Here is a 27,157-nt window from a genome sequence, read left to right as displayed (position 1 = left end):
TATACAGGTATGTGATATGTTGATCATGAATTATAGTACCTGTGGTTGACCCTATGATATATATGGTAACAAAACATGCCATAAGAACATAAGAAAATGCCATACTGGGTCAGACCAAGGGTCCATCAAGCCCAGCATACTGTTTCCAACAGTGGCCAATCCAGGCCATAAGAACCTGGCAAGTACCCAGAAAACTAAGTCTATTCCATGTTACCATTGCTAATGGCAGTGGCTATTCTCTAAGTGAACTTAATAGCAGGTAATGGACTTCTTCTCCAAGAACTTATCCAATCCTTTTTTAAACACAGCTATACTAACTGCACTAACCACATCCTCTGGCAACAAATTCCAGAGTTTAATTGTTCGTTGAGTAAAAAAGAACTTTCTCCGATTAGTTTTAAATGTGCTACTTGCTAACTTCATGGAGTGCCCCCTAGTCTTTCTACTATCCGAAAGAGTAAATAACTGATTCACATCTACCCGTTCTAGACCTCTCATGATTTCAAACATCTCTATCATATCCTCCCTCAGCCGTCTCTTCTCCAAGCTGAAAAGTCCTAACCTCTTTAGTCTTTCCTCATAGAGGAGCTGTTCCATTCCCCTTATCATTTTGGTAGCCCTTCTCTGTACCTTCTCCATCGCAATTATATCTTTTCTGAGATGCGGCGACCAGAACTGTACACATTATTCAAGGTGCGGTCTCACCATGGAGCAATACAGAGGCATTATGACATTTTCCGTTTTATTCACCATTCCCTTTCTAATAATTCCCTAATTAAGATATTAATACTTGTGGCTAACTTAGTTACCCCTGATTCCAATTTCAGCTGATTACCTCTGTTCACCTCTGAAGCAGGTTCCGGCTGGACAGCTGGAGAATGTGGACAGGGGAGAGGCTTGGTGCTGGCAGAGTGAGCAGGCTGTGTAGGAAGGAGACTAGCTTCTGACTCTGGTGCTTGCCAGCTGTCTGGGCTGGTTCTCACCATTCCTTGTCTGTCACTCTCCGCACCTCAACCAGGGTCTCCTCTCTCCGATCACCTGGCCACACCCAGTCTTCTCCCTTCTCGATAGCAGGGAGGGCTGGTTTGCCTCTGGCCCTCCTTTCCTTCCAAGTACACCTCAGCGCAGGTTCTCGCTTTCTGGGCTTTCTCCCTGAGTTTGCATTCAGAATTTTTGTGCCTCCTCTTCCTCCGGGGTCCGTTGCTTGAGCCCCCTGCTCCATTTTGGTTTCAGAGTTGCTCTCCCAGGGGGGTCCGTTCTTCCTTTCTTTCTTTTCTTTTCTTTTTCCTCCTTGCCCCCCTATCTTATACTTCCCAGTTAATAAATATGCATAAGCACCTGCATAACATCGTAGAGGGTCTTTTGCTGCATTGCAGGTCCTTTTCCCCCCTCCCATTCCTTTAGGCGGAGAACAGCCACACATCTGTATACCAAGCTGTGTGAAGTGTCAGCATTGTCTCAGGCTGCCCACCCTCTTCCTTCCAAGGTTGGGGGTCTTCATAACCTTCTGCACTCTGCCTTGGCCGAACTTTGACTCCTACTTAGGGCTTAAGTCATTTTGTGTCTTCGGTCTGGTTTCTTTATTTGCACAAGAACTGACAAATGGGCATATCTGACAAGGTATTGTTCAGTGTATCAAGACAAGGCCTCTTGTTTCCACTGATGCAATGCAGTTTAAAGTTTACCTGGGTAAAATTCCTTCTCTTGCCGTAACCCCATCTGGGGCCTGTCAGAATTTGGCCTGTCCATGGCTATTATAATTCTTGATTAGTGCACCACTGGTAAAAGGGAGATATCTCCCTTCAGGGTCAGTGAGCTCCTGGCCTTAGTGACTTCTTCATCTTAAACTAAGTTTTTTTCATGACAGGGTGGTCTTGCATATGCAACCTAATTTCCTGCCTAAGGTGGTGATGGATTTCCATCTTAACCTGTCCATTGTCCTGCCAACATTCTTTCCAAAGCTCCATTTGCATCAAGGCAAACAAGTCATGCACAGTTTGTACTGCAAAAGATCCTTAGCCTTCCATCTGGAGCAGACAGTAGCCCATAGACAGTCAACCCAAATTTTTGTTTCTTTTGATAGAAATAGGTTGGGCATTGCTGTTGCAATCTGCTAGCCAATTCTATAGTGTCTGTTTGCATCTCCTTCTGATATGCCCTGGTAGGAGTGCATCTTGGAAGCCATGTCAATGCTCATTCTCTTTGAGCCATGGCAGCATCGATGGCCCACTTGCAAGCAGTTCTTGTGGAGGAGATCTACAAGACTGTGATGTGGAATTCTTTTCCCACATTCACATCTCAGTGTTTGGATAGAGATAGCTGACTTGACAGTAGGTTTGGCCAATCTGTCCATCGGACCTTGTTTGATGTGTGCAACCCAACTCTCTCCTGCCTAGGGTCTGTTTGGATCAGGCTGTCTTCCCCTCTGTTACTAACAGCACCATTGTTGTGCCTAGCACCTAGTTTGGGTGTCGTCTGGTCCCCTTTTTTCATTAGCAGGCAGCCTGTAGCTAGGGATTCACCCATGTGTGAGGACTACCATCCTGCTTGTCCTCGGAGAAAGCAGAGTTGCTTACCTGTAACAGGTGTTCTCTGAAGACAGCAGGATGTTAGTCCTCATGAAACACACATGCCACTCTGCGGAGGCAGGTTTCTTCTTTATTATATTTTGTTCTTAATTCTGTGTTATTAGACTGGAGAGGGTCCCTGCATGGTATAGGGCTCAGTGTGGCAAGTCAGAAGTTCTAGAAACTGTGACATGAGTTTTCTGTGTCAAGGCTTCATCTGATGGTGTCACCCATGTGTGAGGACTAACATCCTGCTGTCCTCAGGTAAGCAACTCTGCTATTCTTTCTCATACTCAACTGTAAGGCGCATTTGAATTAGTGGAGTTTCTCCATTTCTTGCAACCAGAATAAAGCACAGACTCTATGTGTAGTTTTGCAGTATATTGAAACCAATTTCTCCCCTTTTGTTGTGATTATACTTTCCAGTTCACATTTCTATATTATAGTTCATCAAAAATGATAAACAAAAAATTATAATGCACAGCAAGAACAAAATGAAAAGCATTACCATAAAATTGTACAGTAAGTTACAAGCAAAACAAGTGTAAGTATTTAGAGAAATTACACAACATAGAAGGGATCAAAGTTTAAAATAATAATCCAGTGGTCCCCATATTTCTACCCATTTAGTTATTCTGTTACACTTAGCTGTAGCTTTTTCATAGCGATAAAACATGCATACTGAATTCCACCAGAAATGTACATCCAATACACACTTTTTTCAAATACTAAGGATTGGTTTTATGGCTATTGTTAATAAGAAACCTAACAACTTCCCTTGCGAAAATGATGTATGAGAGAGCAAAACTACTGATTTAAGGATAATTAATCTGTAAGTAAGTGGAAAGTTAATGTTTAAGCTTACTTTAATTTTGTCCCATACTTTAATCCAAAAAAATTGAATAAAAGGACAGTAGAAAAGTATATGTGACATAGAAATCTTAACTGCATTAAAAGATCAGCACTGATGGGAAGACAACCTTGCTTTGTATAGTTTGTATAGTTTCCAGGGTGTCCATAATGAACAATGAGGCATAGAAAACAGAGTTTGTGTTATACTAGAAGATACTTGCAAAGACCCCTATTTACTAAACTACAAGCCAACAGTTGCTCAAAGGGGAAAGCCGACAGTCGCTCAGCAGCACATGGTTCAGAGGGAGGTATCTTCAAAGGATACTAATGATGCATTAGAATTAGGGCATCCCGACAGAGAGGTTCCAATAATAAGAAAAGTAGTCCAAGTGCCTGTAACTAAAAACTCACCTGAGCTAAAAAATTCTAAATTATCCCTATCAATTAAAAAGCAGAATGAAAATTCAAACAAAAAATAAACTTTGAAATGTTTGTATGCTAATGCCAGAAGTCTAAGAAGTAAGATGGGAGAATTAGAATGTATAGTAGTGAATGATGACATAGATTTAATTGGCATCTCAGAGACATGATGGAAAGATTATAACCAATGGGACAGTGCTATACCGGGGTACAAATTATATCGCAATGACATAGAGGAGCACCCGGGAGGAGGTGTGGTGCTTTATGTCCAGGATGGCATAGAGTCGAAAAGGATAAACATCCTGCATGAGACTAATTGCACAATTGAATCTTTATGGGTAGAAATCCCTTGTGTGTTGGGGAAGACTATAGTGATAGGAGTATACTACCGTCCACCTGGTCAAGATGGTGAGACGGACAGTGAAATGCTAAGAGAAATTAGGGAAGCTAACCAAATTGGTAGTGCGGTAATAATGGGAGATTTCAATTACCCCAATATTGTCTGGGTAAATGTATCATCGGGACATGCTAGAGAGATAAAGTTCCTGGATGGAATAAATGACAGCTTTATGGAGCAATTGGTTCAGGAACCGACAAGAGAGAGAGCAATTTTAGATCTAATTCTCAGTGGAGCACAGGATTTGGTGAGGGTGGTGGGGCCTCTTGGCAATAGTGATCATAATATGATCAAATTTGAATTAATGACTGGAAGGGGGACAGTAAGCAAATCCACGGCTCTCGTGATAAACTTTCAAAAGGGAAATTTTGATAAAATGAGAAAAATAGTTAGAAAAAAACTGAAAGGAGCAGCTACAAAGGTAAAAGTTGTGCAAGAGGTGTAGTCATTGTTAAAAAAATACCATCCTAGAAGCACAGTCCAGATGTATTCCACACATTAAGAAAGGTGGAAAGAAGGCAAAACGATCACTGGCATGGTTAAAAGGGGAGGTGAAAGAAGCTATTTTAGCCAAAAGATCTTCATTCAAAAAATTGCAAGAAGGATCCAACAGAAGAAAATAGGATAATGCATAAGTGTTGACAAGTTAAATGTAAGACATTGATAAAACAGGCTAAGAGAGAATTTGAAAAGAAGTTGGCCGTAGAGGCAAAAACTCACAGTAAAAACTTTTTAAAATATATCCGAAGCAGAAAGCCTGTGAGGGAGTCAGTTGGACTGTTAGATGATCGAGAGGTTAAAGGGGCAATTAGAGAATATAAGGCCATTGCGGAAAGATTAAATGATTTTTTTGCTTCAGTGTTTACTGAAGAGGATTTTGGGGAGATACCCGTGTCAGAGAAGGTTTTCATGGGTAATGATTCAGATGGACTGAACCAAATCACGGTGAACCTAGAAGATGTGGTAGGCCTGATTGACAAACTGAAGAGTAGTAAATCACCTGGACCGGATGGTATACACCCCAGAGTTCTGAAGGAACTGAAAAATGAAATTTCAGACCTATTAGTAAAAATTTGTAACCTATCATTAAAATCATCCATTGTACCTGAAGACTGGAGGGTGGCTAATGTAGTAACCCCAATATTTAAAAACGGCTCCAGGGGCAATCCGGGAAACTACAGACCAGTTAGCCTGACTTCAGTGCCAGGAAAAATAGTGGAAAGTGTTCTAAATATCAAAATAATAGAACATAGAGAAAGGAATGGTTTAATGGAACAAAGTTAGCATGACTTTTACCCAAGGAAAGTCTTGCCTCAAAAATCTGCTTCACCTTTTTGAAGGAGTTAATAAACATGTAGATAAAGATGAACCGGTAGATGTAGTAGATTGTGATAAATTGCAGGAAGACCTTCTGAGACTGGAAAATTGGACATCCTAATGGCAGATGAAATTTAATGTGGATAAGTGCAAGGTGATGCATACAGGGAAAAATAACCCATGCTATAGTTACACAATGTTAGGTTCCATATTAAGAGCTACCACTCAAGAAAGAGATGTAGGCGTCATAGTGGATAACACATTGAAATCATCTGTTCTGTGTGCTGCGGCAGTCAAAAAAAGCAAACAGAATGTTGGGAATTATTAGAAAGGGAATGGTGAATAAAACGGAAGATATCATAATGCCTCTGTATCGCTCCATGGTGAGACCGCATCTTGAATACTGTGTACAATTCTGGTCACTGCATCTCAAAAATGATATAGTTGCGATGGAGAAGGTACAGAGAAGGGCGACCAAAATGATAAAGGGGATGAAACAGCTCCCCTATGAGGAAAGACTAAAGAGGTTAGGACTATTCAGCTTGGAGAAGAGATGGCTGAGGGGGGAATATGATAAAGGTGTTTAAAATCATGAGAGGTCTAGAACGGGTTAATGTGAATCAGTTATTTACTCTTTCGGATAATAGAAAGACTAGGGGGGCACTCCATGAAGTTAGCATGTGGCACATTTAAAACTAATCGGAGAAAGTTCTTTTTCACTCAGCGTACAATTAAACTCTGGAATTTGTTGCCAGAGGATGTGGTTAGTGCAGTTAGTGTAGCTGTGTTTAAAAAAGGATTGGATAAGTTCTTGGAGGAGAAGACCATTACCCGCTATTAATTAAGTTGACTTAGAAAATAGCCACTGCTATTACTAGCAACAGTAGCATGGAATAGACTCATGGGTACTTGCCAGGTTCGTATGGCCTGGATTGGCCACAGTTGGAAACAGGATGCTGGGCTTGATGGACCCTTTGTCTGACCCAGTATGTAATGTTCTTATGTAATCTTATGTGTTAAACTCTAAAATCAGCTTTTAACATGTGCCTTTTTTGAATAACACATGCTGTTTCCCAATAGTGCTTACTTTTATGTAGCTGAGTAGAACTTAGCTGCTGGCACTAAGATTTAAAAAGGAGAAAGATCAGCTTTTAAACCAGACCATAGAGAAAGTGCTCACTTAGAAGCACATGGTTTGGAGGGAACTATATTCCAAAGATGCTTACAAAACAGGGAAGTCAGAATATCCTAGTAGGTTAAGGCTGAAGATCCTAGATGGAGGCATTCACGGAGCGGGATGCCAGTGGCCAGTAGTTGGTGTTCCACCTTCACGGAGCGGAAGGATGGAGGGCTGCTATCTCAAAAAAACCCCAAAAAAACAAACAAAAAAATAAAAACAGGGGTGGGTAAGAGTATGGGGTAAGGGTGTAGCCTACTTGTTACAGCAGTTGTTACCCCTAATTGAGCTGGACGTTCACTTGGATGCAGATTCGGCACTGCTCTCTAAATTGGTGGTGGGGTGGAGGGGAATTAGGGCTGGAGGGTACTGGAAGCCAATAGTAACAGGTGGGAGAGAAAAAAAGGGGAAAAAAATGGATAAAGTGCGTAGCTTGCTGGGCAGACTAGATGGGCCGTTTGGTCTTCTTCTGCCGTCATACTTCCCCTACTACCCATAACTAATCAAGCTTGATATTTCACTTGGTTGCAGCTCCATCACTGCTCTCTACATTAATGGTGGGGGTGGAAGGGAAATAGAACCAAAGAGCTAAGACAAACGACTTGACTCCTCCCAAAGATGCTACATGACCTCCCGACTGACCCTTGCCCTTCCTACTTAATCTCCCCTCCTCCCACCCACTGTGAATATTCTCCCCCTCCCCTCCATTATTACTTTCCCCTGCTAATTACCCTGATTACATTGATGAACGCCCTTGTAAAAACTAACATGTATATATGTATATAATTCTCATATCATCTACTCCTGTCCATGTTTACCCCCTCCCTGTTAAAAAACGTTATTATTGTAAAGCCTGTTGCTCAGTTATGTTACATTGTGAACCGAGGTGATGTTTTGCAAACGTGCCTCGGTATATAAAAAACCCGTAAATAAATAAATAAAATAAATAAATAAGTAAGAGAAAAAAAATGTGAAGCTTGCTGGGCAGACTGGATGGGCCGTTTGGTCTTCTTCTGCCGTCATTTCTATGTTTCTATGTTTCATTTCTATGTTTCTATGTTACACAGAAGTGAATGAGTCTACATTACCTGCATCTTCTGCTAATAAGTAGGTTATGGATACAAATAGAAATAAAAATATAGATATAAAAACCTACTTAAAAATGAATTTATGTGAATAGTAATAGAATTATGTTTTTATGCGAGGAACTAGATACTATAGGCATTTCAGAGATGTGGTGGACGGAGGATAATCGTTGGGGCACTGTAATAGCGGGATATAAATTATATTGACATGACAGGGTAGATCAAATTAATGGAGGGGTGGCAGTATATGTAAATGTGATGTTTACTAGTTCTTTAACTAATCGCTGTGCAAGAGTTTACAGATAGGGAGGCTGCTTAGAGCCATATAAAGACATTTAAGATGGCTGCATCCTAAAAAACGACATTACCCTGAATTCTCAGAGTTAGTATCCAGGATGAACCCAGGAGGGAATAGCTGATCGGGGGGAGTCCACCCTCTTCTGCTGAGCTGCTGCCAGGTGCAAAATATGGGGCAGTCTTTGTATTAGCAAGGAGACACTTGGGAGGCACACACTGAGCCTACCAAGGAGACAGCCTGTGAAGATGATGAAACTGAGTCTCCTGCTTTCTGCAGCTATTAAGTTAAATTGATACCTTAGATAAAATAAAATAAGATGGAAATCCTTGAAAACCAGTCTAAGAGGGCAAATTTGAGGATTCTAAATTTTCCCAAAACTAAGCTATCATCCCCAATGGAGTTGTTTAAAAGCTATCTTTTAAATATCTTAACTCACCACTAACCAACTTCCAGTCATTACCCTTACGCAGAAAACTATAACATTGCAAATGACACAACCTAGCAATTTCCATAAATTCTGTAAATGCTTTCTGTTAAAGTTTGGTAAATGTATTCTGTTAAATTCCTATCACCTTTCTCTGCTCCTAGTTGTGCATTTCCCTGTTTTATTGTAACTGCAATTGTTTTTGCTCAGCACTTGTTATTTGTTCTTTTTATTGTAACCTATTATCACACACCCCTGTTTATTGTAAACCGGCATGATGTGATACTTATCACGAATGCCGGTATAGAAAAACCTCAAATAAATAAATAAATAAATAAATAAATCTTGAAATTTTCATCAAGCTCACTACCAGTAATATCTATGATGTATTATTTACCTGTGAGACAGCCCTTGGAGAATGGTATATCGCAACAGGAAAAGAAAGAAGACACAGATTTGGACTTGACTGAGTTTTTGGAAAAATCTTTTGAGGCGGATATGAAATCAAGAGCTATGCTATTGGTGCAATTTTCTTATATATCTGAAAGGGATAATGTGTAAAGACATTATTTCAGGTTTCAAAAGTTAAAATTTCATGGGCAAGCAATCCATATTTTCCCTGATATTGCAAGGATTACCCAAATAAAGAGGAAGAAATTCTTGGCGATGAGAGGGGAGGTGGTAGATAGAGGGGTACAATTTGTTTTACGTTTTCCGTGTCACTGCATTTTGTTTTGCGGAGATACTAAATATATTTTTAATGATCCAGAACAACTTAGGTCATATTTTAATGATAGATCTAGTTCTTGAGTTTCTCTTTTAGGTATTGGTAATAAGGAGAGTAAGATGAGCCCTTACAGCTACAGCATATTTACAGGTCGATACAGTAAAGTGTGCTCCGTCGGAGCGCACTGTCAGCCTGCTCTGGACGCGTGTTTTCCCTTACCCCTTATTCAGTAAGGGGAGGAAAACACGCGGCCCACCCGCGGCACCTAATAGCGCCCTCAACATGCAAATGCATGTGATGGCCCTATTAGGTATGCGCGCGGGATCCAGTAAGTAAAATGTGCAGCCAAGCCGCACATTTTACTCTAAGAAATTAGCGCCGACCCAAAGGTCGGCGCTAATTTCTTCCGGCGCCAGGAAAGTGCACAGAAAAGCAGTAAAAACTGCTTTTCTGTGCACCCTCCGACTTAATATCATAGCGATATTAAGATCGGAGGGTCCCCAAAAGTAAAAAAAAAAGTTTAAAAAAAAAAAAATTTGATTCGGCCGCGGCTGTTGGGCCGAAAACCGGACGCTCAATTTTGCGGCTCCGGTTTCCGAGCCCGTGGCTGTCAGCGGGCTCGAGAACCGACGCCGGCAAAATTTAGCGTCGGCTGTCAAACCCGCTGACAGCCGCCGCTCCAGGCCAAAAGGAGGCGCTGGGACGCACTGAAAAAAGTAAAAAAAAAAAAAAATCTTGCTGGCTGCTTTGAAGACCGACACCGATATGCTTGGCGTCGGTTTTCATAACTGGCCGGCTGCAGTAATGAAAACAGACGCCAATAAACTCGGCATTGGTTTCATAACCGGCTGACTGCAGTTATTGAAAACCAATGCCGAGTATATCTGCGTCGGTGTTCATAACCATCAGACCTCTGGTAAACCGCGGGGTTGCTTTAGCAAGGAGGTGCTAAGATCACGCTAGCAACCCTAGCGCGCACTCCTTGCTAGCATAACCCCCTAATTTGCGTATTGCCTGGCGCCCCCCCCCTTGCGGGTGCCATGCAATGCATTAAGAAAGTGGGCGCTGAAATTCAGCGCCCGATTCCACGAATAATATTGCCATCGCCCCTATGTGAGAACTTGTGGGTAGAAAAGCCTGATAATAGGTTAAAGGAAAAGGGAAAAGAGAAGAGCCATTCCCTCAGCACTGCTTAGAGATTGCTTTAATACAAGAAGGTTTTTGGCTGTTTTAAATGCACTGCTAAAGTATTTGCAGGAAAAAAGAGTGCCACACAGTGGAGCGAGTCTTTTGATATGGGAAATTGGTTTCACCTTTTTTAAAGTAAACTGCCAAGGAAACGCAGAAGGAAACTCCAGCACTGTGACTAAGTACTTGTATGCTTTGACCAAGTTAAGCAAAGACTTATAAATTGTAGCAGGACTATTGTGAAAGCCAAGCATTTAAAATTGCCCATGCTGGGTAAACAAATACGCATAATGTGGAGGCTAAAAAAGTGGCAACACTGGCATTGCCTAGGTTTGTAGGTTTAAATCCAGGATGTTAAATCTTTGCTTTTTAAATGTGATTTGTATCTGGAAAAACTAAAGTCCTTTATTCAGTCAAGGTATATGGGCGTAATCCCTGTAATTAACATGGAGGGATTAAAATAAGATTGCTTCTTGAAAATTACAGAAACTCTGCACTTAAATTTAGTGGGACTTTGTTAAAGAATTAAGCTTGTGTTTAGGGTTTGTGAGGGAGACTAGAAATAAAATTATGTAATAGTATTTCATTAGAGTGACTGGTATGATCTATACTCTAGAAAGTTGGTAACTGGGGAGCTTGGTAGATAGCCTTGTGTAATAAAATAAGATTCAAACTGCTAATTGATGATTTGATGATTTTATTAAAGTTGCTGAAGGGAATAAAGGAAGGTTGCTTTAGGGAGCTTAAACAGAGTAAGGTAGGCATTGTTCTCATCCAACTTAACTCGAGGCCCAAGACACATGACGAGAGAAAGGATATAGGCAAAGCACTGGGATACTAATCCTATAGAAACTTCAACTTCTTAAAGCCATAGGCACATGCCAGAGTACAAATCCCTGACTCAGACTACACCATCAAGCATCATAAAGTTCCTGCAGGAAACAAAATGTATCTGGGCATCCTTATCGATAGAAATTCCATGTGTGATGGATAACAGTATAGCAGTGTGTGTATATTACTATATACCTGACCAAGATGAAGAAACAAACTGAAATGCTAGCTGAAATTAGGAAAATAAATTTAGTAAAAAAATAATAATGGAAGGTCTCAGTTACCCTAGAATTGATTGGGTCAATATCTCATCAGGACATGCTAGAGAGGTGCAGGTTCTAGATGCCATAAATGACTGTTTCATGAAGCAGATGGTCCAATGAAGTGGGCAATTACTTTAGATCTAAGCCTCAGTGGAATGCATGACCTGGTTCAAGGAGTTACTGTGGTGTGGCTGCTAAGCACTAGTGATCATAATGCAATCTCAGCCTCTCACATCACTGGGGAAGAGAATATTCAGGCAGATTTTTTGAGTTATTGTTGCGTCCATCGGTCTTTTGACGGCTTTGCCCCGCCTACCTCTCTCTACTCTCTGCTTCTCCTGCTCACCTTGGACTGATGGCCGCCACGGCGTCTGCTTGCCGTTCTCTCCGGTGTCCTCGGACAGGCTTTGGTGCTGCCTCCTGCCATTCTCCTTCAAGGTACCTCTAGGAACGCGCGCGCACGCCGCCCTCATCTTTAACTCTACATTGGCGCAAACCTCAGGGGCGTCCCCCTGTTCTGACCTCACGTCCTCCGGGTATATCTGCCTACAGTATTTGCTAGCTCGTTGAGTTAGCAACAGGATTCATACGGATGGGATTCGCTCTCCGTTCCTAAGCTACTCTGCCACTCCAGCGTTATCTGGAACTCTTATTACCCTTCGGGGTCTCTAACTGGGTACCTGCTCCTCAGGGGCCTCTTTCCTTCTTCAGGTGCTATCAGGAAACCGGTATTCGCTCCTGGAGGGCCCATGTTCCCTGTGTCGCTGCCTGCAACCTCTACCCTTCTACTTGGAAGAACTAACTTACAGTTACCATCAGTGAGTACAGAAACCATCTCTCTCCACAGTACTGCTTCACTGGAATCAGGTACTCGCTCCTCGAGGGCCTGCTCTCCGCTCCGGTGCCAGATCTCTCGTCTAGTGGAATCTCTGTTACTGCTAAGTGAGTACAACGCTACCGAGTCTCTCTGCTCTAAGGGATCAGGTACTCGCTCCTCGAGGGCCTGCTCTCCCTGTCTCGGAGCTTCTCCTATTTCTACATTGGGACTCTGAATGTTAATCTTATTGTGTGCTCATAACTCTGTCTCTTTCCACTACAGCACTGCCTTGCCTAGGATCCGCTGTTCCAGCATTCTGTGTGAGACGTGCCCAGCCGAGCTCTACAACCACTACTGCCACCTCTGGTGGTCATTCACACTGTTTAATAAAAGATTCAAATCTGTGTTTCTGTCCGGAGTCTAGCCTGACACCGTGGTCCCTCACGGGACTGCCCCCCGTGGGCGGGGTCAGCTGCCACAGTGTCCAAGGATCCACCCAAACACCATTAACCATAACAGTTATCAGGCCTGGGGGAGTGGTAGCTAGCAGACTCAGCCTTTGCTTTGATAATACACAGGTGGAATGAAAGCTGGAATCTCATGACTACAGAGAGAAATTCCAAAGTCATATGTTTTCAGGAAGGAACCAGCATCCTCAGGAGTGAATGCTCTCTCTCAGCATTGGCTTCATCGGCTTCTTCCGGATTTTTTTTTTTCAATCATTTATAAACAGCTTATAAAGAGAACCTCCTACTAAGCACTTGTACCATGGCCAGTGATAGAAAGCAGGCTTAATTTGTGGGGAACAGGGTGGAATGCAGTTCCGGCACTTCTTTTCAGGCTTAAGTAGTAGAGCAGCAGGGGTGTTCTGCTCCAGCCCTTCCTCTCCAGGCAGCCTGAAGGAAAGAGAAGGAGAGGGGCTGAGTCTGAAGCACACAGAGAAGTGAACAGCCAATTTGCTCCCTAATCTAGGCTCTCTTTCCCCCCCCCCCCCCAAACACATACACTCTTATATACACACACACACTTTTCCTCCTGTATTGCAGGGAACAGAAGGAGAAGGGGTGATACTGAAGCAGACACTGCTTAGCAATGAACAGACAAAGTTTGAATTAGCAAATGTTTGAAGGTTGTGAGTAGTAAAGCCAATTATCAAGGCTTCAGTCCTGGTCTTGATGAATGGCGGTACTGCTCATAACTTTCAAACTTATGCTAATTCAGCCCCTTTTTGTATCTATTGTCAAAGGCTTAATTTCTGGCAGAACAAACCAGAATAGCATTCTGCCACCTTTTTTCTGGGACCCGAGAAAGCAGAGCAGAAGTAGCAGTATATATCTGTTCTGGTTCCCCTGAGAACATAAGAACATAAGAAAATGCCATACTGGGTCAGACCAAGGGTCCATCAAGCCCAGCATCCTGTTTCCAACAGTGGCCAATCCAGGCCATAAGAACCTGGCAAGTACCCAAAAACTAAGTCTATTCCATGTAACCATTGCTAATGGCAGTGGCTATTCTCTAAGTGAACTTAATAGCAGGTAATGGACTTCTCCTCCAAGAACTTATCCAATCCTTTTTTAAACACAGCTATACTAACTGCACGAACCACATTCTCTGGCAACAAATTCCAGAGTTTAATTGTGCGTTGAGTAAAAAAGAACTTTCTCCGATTAGTTTTAAATGTGCCCCATGCTAACTTCATGAAGTGCCCCCTAGTCTTTCTACTATCCGAAAGAGTAAATAACCGATTCACATCTACCCGTTCTAGACCTCTCATGATTTTAAACACCTCTATCATATCCCCCCTCAGGAAACAGAACAATAGTTGCATAGGTCATTTATGGCCACCCAGCCCTTGGAGGAAGCAGAGAGGAACAGAAAATGTTGGAGCTGCTTACCCTGAGACAACGGCAGCCACATGGTTTTGACTCGTGTATATGTGTGTGTGAGAGAGTTCGCAGCTGGCCCTGACCCCACCTCATCTCACACCCTCCACAGTTCCTTTCTGTCTACAAATTAAGCCCTGATAGGTAGAGTTGCTCAAGGAATAGAAAATTAATAAGAAAATGCCATACTGGGTCAGACCAAGGGTCCATCAAGCCCAGCATCCTGTTTCCAACAGTGGCCAATCCAGGCCACAAGAACCTGGCAAGTACCCAAAATGGGGTCAGGTGGTCCTTTATGGTGCCAGATTGTTCCAGGCACCCCTGCTATGCTGGTCTATGAGACTCAAAGTGGAGGATCTGCCTTCCCATTGTCTTGTGACTTGGCTATTGAAAGGAGAAAGCTGAGGAGCAGAGTCTGTTCAGAAGAGGTGGTGACCACTCTGTTATAGACAAGTAAGAAATACACGTCCTTAGTTTTTATCTGTGTCTGGAAAGTTTTTGTTTCTTAGATGTGAGGATTTCTCATTTTAAAGCTCCAGTGCCATTGATTCTGTTGTTCTTGCAAAGCGGTCTTCAGAAGGGACCTGGCCTGAACTCCTTGAATGTACAGGTGTCAGCTATTACCTACTCCAGAGGTATATCCTTGGTGGTTCACATGGATGTTTCACATATTTTTTAAAGGCATAAAGCATCTTTACAGCCTCTTTGAAAGTCCATTGTTTTGTGGGATCTCTCTTTGGTCCTTTGGGCCATGTGCAGGTCTCCATTTGAACCCATCAGGATGGCATTTCTTAAAAATGTAATGCTAAAATCATTTTTTCTAGTTATCAGTGAGACATATATTTATTTTAAAACATTTCCAGGCTGTCTATGTCCACTGCTCTAGGTGGCTTACAAACGACACCCATAATCAGAATAAAAACAGTTAAAAATGTAAACAACCGTATTGTACTAAGTCTGCAGCATCCTCTTACGAATCAGGCTCTAAGTTACATCGGCAAACACCATCTGGAACAGATATGTCTTTAGTGCCTTTTTAAACAATTTCATTTGCATCTCCACAGGCAACAAGTTCCAAAGTGTAAGGCCTGCTATGGAAAAATGTGCTCATGCATCTCAGAATGATGTATATGCTGGACAGAAGGCACATTCAGGAGTCCTCTTTGGGATGGTCTCAGTGTTCTGGAGGGATTATAAAGATGTAATATAGATTCATCCCTGGTAGTGCCTTCAAATTGATTATTTTATGAACAAGAAAAAAGATCTTAAGGACATAAGACTTATTTATTTTATTTAAGTGTTTTTATATAGTGATAACCGTATTCACATCATATCGGTTTACATAGAACGTATAATAATGATAGAGAAAATACATTGAACAATTTGGTTACATGGCAAACAGAGAAAGGTGAATAACTAAATGCAGAGCGAACAAAACTGTTGATATAAGTTTATATATATATTGGGTACTATATAAATGTTTGGATAAAAATTTGGTGATAAGGCATGTTTCGAGTGTGGTATATATAATTGAAACTAGAGAAAGGTGCATAACATTATATGCAGAGCGAACATAATTGTGGATATAGGCATATATGTAATGTACACTATATACAATGTTTGGTTAAGTATTTTGGTAACAGGCATGCTTAAAGTGCGGGATAAATCATTAAAACTAGCGAGTAGACGGCTGTTGAAATAAAATATGTGTAAAAGAATAATGCTTGGTGACAAGGCATGTTCAGATGCAGTTAATAACTTTAAAGTAGAGCATAGGTGGCTGGGGGTAATGGTAGGTATTTATTTTAAATTTGTGTGTGCAGGGTTCAATGCATAGGTCGGGAGGCATAGAGTTCCAGTTGATGGGTCCTGCTATTGAGAGTGCTCTGTCCCTAGTGGAGGTTCGTTATGTAGTTTTAGGGGAGGGGATGTGAAGGGTTCCTTTATAGGCAGATCTGGTTGGCCTGTTGGAGGTATTGAAGTGGAAAGAGTTATTTAGCCAGGTGATGTTCTGGTTGTGTAAGGTTTTGTGTATAAGGGAGAGTGTTTTGTAAAGAATTCTAGATGAGATCGGGAGCCAGTGTAGGTCTCTTAGGATGGGTGTGATGTGGTCTTTTCTCCGGGTATTGGTAAGTATTCTGGCAGTGGTATTCTGTAATAACTGGAGAGGTTTGATGGTGGAGGCGAGGAGGCCTAGTAGGAGAGAATTACAGTAGTCTATTTTGGCGAAGATTAAGGTTTGAAGAACGGTGCGAAAATCATGGGCATGTAGGAGAGGCCTAATTTTCTTTAACACATGAAGTTTAAAATAGCATTCCTTTAAAGTTGATTTTATGAATGCTTTAAGGTTCATCTGGTTGTCAATATTAACACCCAGGTTGCGTACTTATTGGGTGAGGGGGGTTGGGAGGGGTAATGTGAAGTGGGATTGTGGGAAATAAGGAGTTCAGTTTTGTTGGTGTTGAGTGCCAAATTGAGGTTAGATAGGAGGTGGTTGATTGAGTTGATGCATTTGTTCAAGACTCTTATTGAATTGTCTAGTGAATCAGTGATGAGGATAATAATTTGGACATCGTCCGCGTATATAAAGTGAAAGATGCCTAAGTTGGTTAAGAGGTGGCAGAGGGTAGATATTGAAGAGGGTGGAAGAGAGAGCCTTGGGGTACACCACGGGTAAGTTTAATGGGGTCAGATTCGCTGTTGCTTAATTTGACCTTGAAATGTCTGTTTTCAAGGTATGATTTGAACCAACGAAGGGCAGTTCCAGATATGTCTATGTTGGCGAGGTTGTTTAGGAAGATCTTGTGACTGACTGTGTCGAAGGCAGAGGAGATGTCAAGCATCGCTAGGAGGAAGGCTTGACCATTATCCATGCCTTTGAGAATGGTGTCTGTGAGGGACAATAGGAGTGTTTCTGTACTGAAAAATGTATGGAAACCAAACTGAGATGGGGGTAGAATGTTGTATGTGTCTAGGTACATAAGAACATAAGAAAATGCCATACTGGGTCAGACCAAGGGTCCATCAAGCCCAGCATCCCGCCCCCTACAGTGGCCAATCCAGGCCACAAGAACCTGGCAAGCACCCAAAAACCAAGTCCACTCCATGCAACCATTGCCAATGGCAGCGGCCACTCTCCAAGTGAACTTAATAGCAGGTAATGGACTTCTCCTCCAAGAACTTATCCAATCCTTTTTTAAACACAGCTATACTAACTGCAGGAACCACATTCTCTGGCAACAAATTCCAGAGTTTAATTGTGCGTTGAGTAAAAAAGAACTTTCTCCGATTAGTTTTAAATGTGCCCCATGCTAACTTCATGGAGTGCCCCCTAGTCTTTCTACCATCCGAAAGAGTAAATAACCGATTCACATCTACCCGTTCTAGAACTCTCATGATTTTAAACACCTCTATCATATCCCCCCTCAGTCGTCTCTTCTCCAAGCTGAAAAGTCCTAACCTCTTTAGTCTTTCCTCATAGGGGAGTTGTTCCATTCTCTTTATCATTTTGGTAGCCCTTCTCTGTACCTTCTCCATCGCAATTATATCTTTTTTGAGATGCGGCGACCAGAATTGTACACAGTATTCAAGGTATTCAGTGAGGCGGAGGTTGACTACCTTTTCAGTGATTTTGGCTAATAGAGGTAAGTTTGAGATTGGGCGATAGTTCCAATGGGTCGAGATTAGGTTTTTTTAGGATGAGTTTCACAATTGCTTGCTTGAGGGAGGAGGGAACTACACCATGTGTGATGGAACAATTGATAATCTCTGCAAAAGTTGAGGCTATTGTTTTGGGGATGGTTTGTAGCATTTTGGTGGGGATGTTGTCTAGGGGGTGTGTGGAGGGTTTGATTTTCTTTAATAGGGATTCAATTTCAAAAGCTGATGTGGTTTCAAGGTGTTCAAGGTTGGCAGTGATGTCGGAGTGGGAGGGTCATGGTGAAGTCCATATCAGGAGGAAAATTTGCTGTCAGTTTGGTGACTTTGTTATGGAAGAAGGAGGCTAGGTTGACACATTTGCTTTTGGAGTCTAAAGATGGGCTGTGTGTGTGGGGGAAGGTACAGTTAGGTTTGATATCAGAGTGAATAGGGCCTTGGAGTTGTACTGATAGTTGTGTATTTTGCGTGCGTGGAAATCGATTTTTGTTTTTAGCATGGTAGTCCTGTATTCATACATGGAAGTTTTGTATGATGCGAGTAAAGAGGGGGATGGATGCTTTCTCCATTTTCTTTCCTTAATTATCAGGTTGTTTTTGAGTTTCTTGAGTTCTGGTGTGAACCATCCTTTTTTTTATTGCCGTGGGAAGGCTTTGCATTTATTGTTTTTAGTGGGCAGATTTTGTCTGCAATGTCTTTGGTGGTGTCGTTCCAAGATGAGATAGCTGATTCTGGGTTAGTGAGGTCAATCTTGTTTAAGATGTCAGAGCATGATGCGATAAGGTCTTCTCTGGAGCAGGGTTTGCGAAATTGGAAAGAGTGCGTGGGGGGGTGGTGGTGGTGTTGGTTTCATTATAGAGAGGGTGGTGTTTATGAGGGTGTGGTCAGACCAGGACTGGAGTGCAGGTAGGGGTATCGGTGGTGGCTATGCTAGAATTCGTAAAAATGAGATCAAGACTTGCCATATTGGGTCAGACCAAGGGTCCATCAAGAAGAGTTACCTGTTTCCAACAGTAGCCAATCCAGGTCACCATTGTCTGGCAGGATCCCAAAAGGTAGATAGATTCCAAGCTGCTTATCCCAAGAGTAAGCAGTAGATATCTGCATCTCCAACTTTGTTGGTTCATGGACTTTTCCTCTAGGAATTTGTCCAAACCATTTTTAAATGCAGCTTCACTAATAGCTTTCACAACATCCTCTGGCAATAAATTCCAGAGCTTAATTAATCATTGAATAAAAAAAAATTCTCTTAATAGTTTTAGTAACTTCAAGAAAGAGATCTAGGTGTCATAGTGGATAACACATTGAAATCGTCGGTACAGTGTGCTGCGGCAGTCAAAAAAGCAAACAGAATGTTGGGAATTATTAGAAAGGGAATGGTGAATAAAACAGAAAATGTCATAATGCCTCTGTATCGCTCCATGGTGAGACCGCACCTTGAATACTGTGTACAATTCTGGTCGCCGCATCTCAAAAAAGATATAGTTGCGATGGAGAAGGTACAGAGAAGGGCTACCAAAATGATAAGGGGAATGGAACAACTCCCCTATGAGGAAAGACTAAAGAGGTTAGGACTTTTCAGCTTGGAGAAGAGATGACTGAGGGGGGATATGATAGAGGTGTTTAAAATCATGAGAGGTCTAGAACGGGTAGATGTGAATCGGTTATTTACTCTTTCAGATAATAGACTAGGGGGCACTCCATGAAGTTAGCATGGGACACATTTAAAACTAATTGGAGAAAGTTCTTTTTTACTCAACGCACAATTAAACTCTGGAATTTGTTGCCAGAGGATGTGGTTAGTTCAGTTAGTATAGCGGTGTTTAAAAAAGGATTGGATAAGTTCTTGGAGGAGAAGTCCATTACCTGCTATTAGCCACTGCCATTAGCAATGGTAACATGGAATAGACTTAGTTTTTGGGTACTTGCCAGGTTCTTATGGCCTGGATTAGCCACCGTTGGAAACAGGATGCTGGGCTTGATGGACCCTTGGTCTGACCCAGTATGGCATTTTCTTATGTTCTTATGTTCTTATTCTGTGTCCCCTAGTCTTTGTACTTTTTGAAAGAGTATATAACTGATTAACATTCCATTCCACTCATTATTTTATAAACATCTATCATATCTCCCCTCAGCCATCTCTTCTCTAAATGAAAAGTCCTAACCTGTTTAGCCTTTCTTCATAGGGGAATCATTCCATCCCATTTATCATTTTGGTCGCCCTTAAGAACATAAGAAATTGCCATGCTTGGTCAGACCAAGGGTCCATCAAGCCCAGCATCCTGTTTCCAACAGAGGCCAAACCAGGCCACAAGAACCTGGCAATTACCCAAACACTAAGAAAATCCCATGCTACTGATGCAATTAATAGCAGTGGCTATTCCCTAAGTAAACTTGATTAATAGCCGTTAATGGACTTCTCCTCCAAGAACTTATCCAAACCTTTTTTGAACCCAGCTATACTAACTGCACTAACCACATCCTCTGGTAACAAATTCCAGAGCTTTATTGTGCGTTGGGTGAAAAAGAATTTTCTCCGATTAGTCTTAAATTTGCTACTATCCAAAAATGTAAATAACCAATTCACATCTACTCGTTCAAGACCTCTCATTATTTTAAAGACCTCTATCATATCCCCCCTCAGCCGTGTCTCCTCCAAGCTGACCAGCCCTAACCTCTTCAGCCTTTCCTCATAGGGGAGCTGTTCCAGCCCCTTTATCACTTTGGTCGCCCTTCTCTGTACCTTCTCCATTACAACTATATCTTTTTTGAGATGCGACGACCAGAATTGTATACATTATTCAAGGTGTGATCTCACCACGGAGCGATACAGAGGCATTATGACATTTTCTGTTTTATTAACCATTCCCTTCTTAATAATTCCTAACACTTGTTTGATTTTTTGGCTGCTGCAGCACACTGAGCTGACGATTTCAAAGTATTATCCACTATGATGCCTAGATCTTTTTCCTGGGTGGTAGTTCCTAATATGGAACCTAAACTACAGCAAGGTTATTTTTCCCTATATACAACACCTTGCACTTGTCCACATTAAATTTCATTTGCCATTTGGATGCCCAGTCTTGCAATCTTGCAAGGTCCTCCTGCAAAGTATCACAATCTGCTTGTGATTTAACTACTCTGAATAATTTTGTATCATCTACAAATTTGATAACCTCACTCGTTGTATTCCTTTCCAGATCATTTATAAATATATTGAAAAGCATCGGTCCAAGTACAGATCCCTGAGGCACTCCACTACCCTTTTCCACTGAGAAAATTGACCATTCATTTAATCCTACTCTCTGTTTCCTGTCTTTTAACCAGTTTGTAATCCACAAAAGTATATCACCTCCTAACCCATGACTTTTTAGTTTTTTTAAAAGCTTCTCATGTGGGACTTTGACAAACGCCTTCTGAAAATCCATTTACCGGTTCACTTTTATTCAGATGTTTATTAACCCCGTCAAAAAAAATGAAGCAGATTTGTGAGGCCATACTTCCCTTGGGTAAATTCATGTTGACTGTGTTCCATTAAACCATGTCTTTCTATATGCTCTGTGATTTTGATCTTTATTGCTGTGACAGTACCTAGCCAGGAGCCAAAAAACAAGACTTCATCTGCAAATGTGGATTCTAAATCTTGCCTCTAGGTTTTGCCATTGAACAGTGGCTGAAACTTCTGCCTTCCAAGGACTTTACTGCCTCCCTAGCCTCGGCCTGGCTGGGAACCTAGGTTTTCCACATCTGATGAAGGGACCTGTGTGATCTTAAAAGATATTGCAACCTATTAAGACTCCAGTTTTTTCCAGGTCCACTATGACTACTAGAATTAAACTCTGTTGATTTAAAATTCATTTAATCATGGTAGAATTATATATATTGAAACAAATTATCACAATAATAAATCATTTTAAAGAAGGTAAAATTCAACTGACATCATGTATAAATAACTTCCAGCAGTTATATTAAATGTATTTATTTAAAAGTATAGTCCTCACTATCTTATGCTCTAGGTGGATTATAGACTTTACATTCACCAAGAATATAACAAAGCAGAATAAAATGACATACAAAAATTCAAAAGACAAGCGAACTTTTTGTTAATAACTGATAACCACTAAGCATGTTTCATTGTTACAAAAACACAGTTATTCTTTATTGGTGAGGGTCAGCTTACAAGCTGTTACCATTCAAGATGGTTAAAATAAAACATTAAATGTTATCCCAGGACAAGCAGGATGCTAGTCCTCAAATATGGGTGACGTCACTGAACGGAGCCCATTCAGTGACGTCACCCATATGTGAGGACTACATCCTGCTGTCCTGGGATAGACACCTATTACAAGGTAAGCATTTTGCTTTATTTAACACTTGTCAGCAAATCAACATCTGCAGTTTTACATAAAATCGTAAATAGGGCCCACTTTGAAATGCTTTGCTATGAACAGTCCTTTAATATCACAGAACTTTCCTTTATAAAACTGAACAGAATAGATTGTTAAATATTTACATCATGAAAAAACCTGACTAAATAAAAATGTCTTAAGAGCTGCTTTCTAAATTGTAGTAAAGAGATTTCGTTATTTAGCAGTTCAGAAAGCCCATTCCAAAGAATTGGACTGGCAGTGCTGAACATTTGCTCACATGACTGATAATCTCACTAATTTAAAAGAGGGATCATACAGCAACTTCCTAAAAGATGAATGAAGTTTACAACATAGGTGTTTTATTTTTTTAAATGAGTTAAACAATGGAGAGCCACGCCATTATTTGCTTTGAAAGCAAGAGTAAGAATTTTAAACTTAACTTGCCATACAACTGGGAGCCAGAAAAGTTTGTAATGAATAGGAGTAATGTACTCTGTGCTTGGAATCCCAGAAATTAGGCTGGCAGCTGCATTTTTAATAAGTTGAAGAGCACATAATGAGGACTGTGAGAGGCCTTAAGTATAAAGAATTGCAATAATCAATTGAAGAAATGACAAGAGCTTGAACCACCATTTTAAAAGGTCTGATGTTGCACAAAAGACGAAGCTTAAAGTAACAAGCCTTGACCACATTTTTAATTTGTGGGCATAATGTCTGATGTTGCACAAAAGACGAAGCTTAAAGTAACAAGCCTTGACCACATTTTTAATTTGTGGGCATAATGTAAGGGCCATGTCAAATTGAATTCCTAATTACAACTTCATTAATGACAGGGATCTGAAAATTATTCAGTGCAACATGAGTGGAAACCTTATCGACAGGGAGGCAAGAAAGTAACTATCTGTCTTCTTTAGGCTTCTTATCCTGAATAATCTCATGGATTCCAAATAAATGTGCTTGATTGATGAGGTTTATGATAAAGCCTAGTTTTAGGAAGGCTGACCTTAGAGAACATATGAGGAGTATATTACTAATGCAGTATGACTGGGTTAAGCCTACAAAAGAATATAAACACAGTAAAGTTGGTGTTTCTCTGGATTAGTAGAGCAAACTGCTTGTTATCCATTTTTCCATCTATTTCCGGTATAACCATAGTCCCCAAGGATATGTGGCCTCCTTGGGAATGAAGATAGACTCTAAACTCACCATGCAGAATCATATTTCTTCATTAGTCCTTTTTCTTCCTCTGGCAACTAATGTGATTTACACCCTTCATTAGAGAGGAAAGTTCTGCAGACATTGCTCCGTTCCCTACTTTTAAATCATTTAGATCAGGAGTTTTCCAACCTTTTGGGGTGCATGCGTCCCTTTTCAGTCTCCAGAAACCTTTTGGACCCCCACATGCTTTACTTTAATTTTTATATGCAATTAAATGTCACAGAATACTGATTAGTGTAATAACAAATATGCATTCCAGAAACATTTGTAATATATAAAACTTAATATTAACTAAAGAATATTATCTAATATAAACACTACCTTCCTTCCTGCTGTGTTTCCCTCCACCCCACAGCCCCTTCATGAGTGCTTCCCCCGTAGCCCCTTCCTGAGTGCTCTCCCTCCTGCCCTCTCCCAATGGCTCTTTCCTGAGTACTCATCCTTTCCCCTTCCCATGGGTCTTCCTTTCTGTCCTCTCCTTCCTTTGGCCCCTTCCTGACTTCTTTCCCTCCTGAGCCCCTTTCTCTCTCTCTCTTGCCCATCCTCCATGGCCCCTTCGTGAGTACTGCACCCCCTTATGGCATCTTACAATGTGCCTACCTTCCTCTCTCCTTGTGGCCCCTTCCTAAGTGCTTTGCCTCCTGACATCTTCCCCTTTTGGCCCCCTTCTCCCTCCCCCCTCCCCCCCATCAAGGTCAAAGTACTCCCTCAGTGAAGCTTTTCTCCCTCATTGTCAGGCCAGCAGGGCCATCAGAACACATGTACTAGTGGCCAGAGATGCTCAGCACCCTGCTTGATACTGTCTTTGGTAGTGTAGAGTAGTGGCTGTAGATGGTGCTGGTGGCAGCACACCCACCCCCCTTTCCTTTTGATGCACTTTCAGTCTGTTCATGGTGGCAATCAGCTATACTCTTCCCTTTGCTAGTTTGGACTTCTTGAGGCTGCCATCTTCATCTCTTTGGCAAGGAATCGGGCAGGGAGATTAGGTAGCAGTAGCCTTAGTGCAGAGCTCCTTGGAGGTGAAGTCATTCTGCCCTTTTTTTCAGCAGACTGATTTCACCTCCTTTCTGGTGGAACCCCTGTGATTGTCTCCTGAGCTCAAGATTAAGAACCACTGTTTAAATTATGGTAAAGCCTTATTCCAGGGTCATACTGCTACTTCTATTAAACATCTCCAACTTCTTCCAAATACTGCGGCAAGATTACTTTGTGTGGATGCCAATAAATTTGATCCTAACTCCCTTATTGATTGAACTCTATTGGTTGACCTTTGTATGCAGAACTAAATTTAAGATTTTTATGCTGGTGTTACAATGCCTTCACAAGGGTAATCCTAAGTATCTCTCTGATTTGTTTTTGCCTTACAAACCCATTTGAACTGTTCGATCATCCCAAATGGATTTACTCCAAGGTTTCCATGCTCATGATGGAGGAAAGAAGGCTCTAGAATGAGGGATCGTGGGATAAGAGTGAGAATGTAGACGCAGGAGTAATCTAAGATGATAATTCTTTACAGAGAGAGTAGTGGATGCATGGAACAATTGCCCATTGGAGATGATGGAGACTAGAACAGCATCTGAATTCAAGAAAGCATGGGATAAGTGCAGGGGATTTCTGAGGGAGTGGTAGGAACTGTAAAGCTAAATTAGTGTGAATGGGCAGACCAGATAGCCGTATAGTCTCTCTGCTATCACATTTCTGTGTTTCTATACATCCCCTTCTATAAGGCTGAAAATTACATGCCATATCATTTTTATTCTGCTTCAGTCATAAGGAATTCACTTTTGTATGAGCTTAGACAAAAAAAAATCTCCATAGATTTCGTAAAAGAATTATAGTACATTTTTTTTCTCAAGTTTTTGAGATGTAGAATTAATTTATTGTTTGTATTGTCAAGCCAGTGTTGACTATGTCTTTGCATTCATAATTAAAAGTAATGTTTATTATCTTTTATTGTTTGAATTTTCCTTGCTCCTTTTTTATTTTATTGGATTATTTGCCAGTGTAGCTTTTTACTGTATTTTTTTACCAATTTATGTTTATACTTAAATAGTACTTTAGATTTATTTATTGCCATATTTTTTTTCTTGCTTCTTAAATGTAATTGGCTTGTTTTATTATGTTTACTTTGTAATGCGTGTTTTATTTTTACTGGGTATCAAATAATTAGTTAATCGCTTTGGTATCTGGGAAAAATGGTCTATCCAAATTAACTAAGTTAAACACAAAAATACAATATTTTACTTTAGTTTTTTTGTTGAGAGAATACAGGGTTGGGTTTTTTTTTTGTAGATGAAACAGCCACATGTCTGCCTGTCATTGTCATCACAGACTGTGGTATGCTGACTCTGCCCCAAGCCACATTCATTCCCTATCCCACCCTTCTCCCTTTTCCATCCTCTGATATCTCTAATTAATATGAATCAATTATCAAGCCAAAATGCACAATTTATTTATTATTTATTAAAAGTTCTTATATTCTGCCTATAAAGACAACCAAGATAAGCAGTTTACAGTAATACATAATTAAACAAAAATATAAGATTATCAAAACAAGGGGGCAAGATGGCTGCCAGATAGGACGCCGAGGAGGTGAGCTCTCCGAGTCGGATCCCTATAGCCTTTTTCCTCGTAATTTTTGCTGCCGTTTTCGACGACAAATATGCCCCACACAAAGTGGAAGGGGAAAGTTAGGGAAGCAACAACAAGCTTACCCGAAGCAGACCCTTTCCAGACTCGGATAGAAGGCTTCTTCGATGCAGCAGTAAGAATGCCGACAGGGCTGGTCGCTGGGGGGATGGTAGAGGAGCGAACACCGTCCCCTCTGACCCCGGCTACTACTCTGAGCCCAGGCGAACCGGCTAGACCCGTGATCCCTGCACAAGAGGGGAAGCTCTTTGGTTCCAGCAAGCGCCTCAGGCAGTTCTGAGCCTGAGGAAGCGAATGTGGTGGAAATCGCAGCCGAGAGAGAAGGAGAGGTGGTCGCGGCAGCTGTAAGTACATCAGATTCTAGAGTGAATAATCTTGTGCAGAGGAAAGGCTCCTTGGCAGTGCGGAGCCCGATTCAGCTTAAAACTGAATTGCAGAAGGGATCCGACTGGGGAGTGAGAAGTGTCCGGCCAGACCCAGAGACTATAGATATAAATTTGAGCCAACCTGAAAAGATTTCATTGGAAAATGTTTGGTCAGCGTTGAAGGCAATAGAGTCAACATTAAAGTCACTGGCTAATACAATTGTGGAAACCAAAAACCAAACAGTGATAAATAATAATTTGATTGGGACTTATAACCTTAAATTTGAAAATCATGAAGAAAGAATAACTAAAGTGGAACAGCTACAACAAGAAATAATTAAAACTGATTTGGCGATGGAAAAAATGGAAAATACACTAAGAATTCTGAATCTACGTGTAATAAACTTTCCGGTTATTAGGAAAATCTCTCCATATGAGATGTTTAAGTCATATATGATCCAGATTCTGAAAATACCTGAAGCACATTTACCGGTTTGCACAAAAGTATTTTACCTACCACAAAGAGGAACTGGAGCGGAAGAAGAACAGAGAGATTCCTTGAACATATCTGAACTTTTAGAATTATCTATAGATTCGGAAGTTAAAGAGAGGAAGGCCATGTTGGTCTCGTTTGCCTTTATCTCAGACCGCA

At 41.2% G+C, this 27,157-nt stretch overlaps 1 protein-coding gene across 10 annotated transcripts in view; it reads left to right on the top strand.

Moving 5' to 3' along the window:
* Nucleotides 1–27,157, top strand: part of ATF2 (activating transcription factor 2) — a 306,861-nt gene that overhangs the window by 178,291 nt on the left and 101,413 nt on the right. The gene's annotated exons all lie outside the window — the stretch shown is intronic.

The sequence above is a fragment of the Rhinatrema bivittatum genome, chromosome 6, assembly GCF_901001135.1.
Source record: "Rhinatrema bivittatum chromosome 6, aRhiBiv1.1, whole genome shotgun sequence".
Taxonomy (NCBI): domain Eukaryota; kingdom Metazoa; phylum Chordata; class Amphibia; order Gymnophiona; family Rhinatrematidae; genus Rhinatrema; species Rhinatrema bivittatum.
This window is presented reverse-complemented; position numbering and strand designations above follow the sequence as displayed.